The sequence below is a fragment of the Rhinopithecus bieti genome, unplaced genomic scaffold (genome assembly GCF_001698545.2).
Source record: "Rhinopithecus bieti isolate Rb0 unplaced genomic scaffold, ASM169854v2 scaffold_80741, whole genome shotgun sequence".
NCBI classification, from domain to species: Eukaryota; Metazoa; Chordata; class Mammalia; order Primates; family Cercopithecidae; genus Rhinopithecus; species Rhinopithecus bieti.
Window position 1 is genome coordinate 1 of NW_016903303.1, and position 1705 is coordinate 1705.

At 58.9% G+C, this 1705-nt stretch overlaps 2 long non-coding RNA genes across 2 annotated transcripts; both read right to left on the minus strand.

Annotated features, from left to right (window-relative positions):
* Positions 1 to 348: 348 nt before the first annotated feature.
* Positions 349 to 1303, minus strand: LOC108526079 (uncharacterized). The gene is made up of 3 exons (XR_001884407.1): positions 1193 to 1303; positions 578 to 697; positions 349 to 453 (listed from the first exon to the last, which is right to left on the minus strand). It is a non-coding gene; the product is annotated as an uncharacterized LOC108526079 (long non-coding RNA).
* A 5-nt stretch (positions 1304 to 1308) lies between these two features.
* Positions 1309 to 1705, minus strand: LOC108526080 (uncharacterized). The gene is made up of 3 exons (XR_001884408.1): positions 1651 to 1705; positions 1437 to 1562; positions 1309 to 1335 (listed from the first exon to the last, which is right to left on the minus strand). It is a non-coding gene; the product is annotated as an uncharacterized LOC108526080 (long non-coding RNA).

Here is a 1705-nt window from a genome sequence, read left to right on the forward strand (position 1 = left end):
AGGTAAGGGGGTCTGGCAGAGAACAGAGTGGTAGTGCAGGCATGGTTGACACGGGGTAATCTGAAAGTCAGTGTGAGGTTAGTGTGGACAGGTCACCGTAGGCAGCCCTGAGAGGGAGGAGGTCACTGCCTTGGGGTGGGCAGTGTGGGGCCACCAGGAGGTTGGGTGGACACTTAATCAGTGCGGGGTGGGTCAGTGTGGACAGGACAGTCGCTGAGCAGGGGCGTGGAGGCAGCTGGGCAATCAGGAATACACAGCAGGGCAGGGTAGCTAATTCAGTGTGGCTAGCAGCTGGTCAGGGTCCACTCACCAGTCCTGACAACCACAGAGGCAGGGGCCCATCCACACCAGCCACATGGGCCCTTACATGCACCGTATACTCAGTATCTGGCTCCAGCCCGTCCAGCTCAGCCACCGTGGCCTCCCCAGAAACCAACTGGGATTTCTCTGGGCCTAGGAGCAGGGATGGAGGCAACTCCAGGGCTAGTCAAACTCTGTCCCCAGAGCCCCACCTGGACCCCAAAAAACCCCAGCCCCATTCCACTGTGACCCGCCCCTCCCAAACCCCAGTCCCCACCGTGGGCTGAGTGCCAGGAAACCCTGTATCCTGTGGCGCCAGGAACCCTGGTCCAGGTAATGGTGACAGATGAGCTGCCGGCCTGAGTCACATGGACTGTCCTCACTGGGCCCAGTGGGTCTAGTGGGGAGAGGCAATGGGGAGTCTGCTGGAGCAGGCAGGAAGGAGTGGGGCTATCTGATACTGATAGGGGAAGGCGATGAGAGTCTAACAGAAGACAGGAATCTGATAGAGGAGATGGTGAATAGGTCCAGTGGAGAAGTGGGGAGATGGAGGTTTTAGGAAGCAGTGAGGGGTCTGATGGAGGAGAAAGTGTAAATCTCAAAGGAGATTTGGGTCCAGCAAAAAAGGGGCAGGGGTCTGAGGGCTGAGGTGGTGGAAATTTGAGGGTAAAGACTGTGGGAGTCTTAGGGGAGAAGCGGGGAATCTGAAGATGGGAAGGGCTTAAGAGGAGACAGCTGAAACTGAAGGAGAAGCAGAGTCTCTGAGGGAGGAGGGAGTAGGAATCTGAAGGGGAGGCAGGAGTTCTGGGGAGTAGCAAGGGTCTGCAAGGGAAGGCATGGGGTCTGAAAGAGCAATGGAGGCAGAGAGTCAAGGGACGGGGCAGGCCCTGACCTGTTCGAGCCACGATGACCGCAGCGGGGCCCTCTTCTCTCCCTCTCAGTACAGACACAGCCACCTGGTAGGTGGTTCCAGGCTGCAGCCCTGTGATGTCTGTGACAGTAGAGTCTGGGGCAGTGTCTGGCTGGACTCTGGACCTGAGGTCAGAGGGAAATGCTGGCATGGCTCCTGCCTGTCCCCTCCAGCCCCATACCCTCATTGGTCCCTTCAGCAGTCCCCCCACACACCCCACACTGACCACTGCCTGTGCTCCAGCTAATCCGAAATCCACTGGCTCCAGGGATGGGTCCCCAGGCCACCCTCACTCTTGTAGCATCTGACACCACAACCCGCAGCCCTGGAACAGCAAGTGGGGTTTCCGGCTCTAGGGGTTAAACACAGACGTCAGAGGTCAGAACCAGGACCAGAGTGAGGCAGACGGCTGTCCTCCACAGGCTTCCTGTAGTGCTCACCCCGGCGGACAGTGAGGACACTGGCACTGCCCTCACGGGGACCCACTCGAGCAGA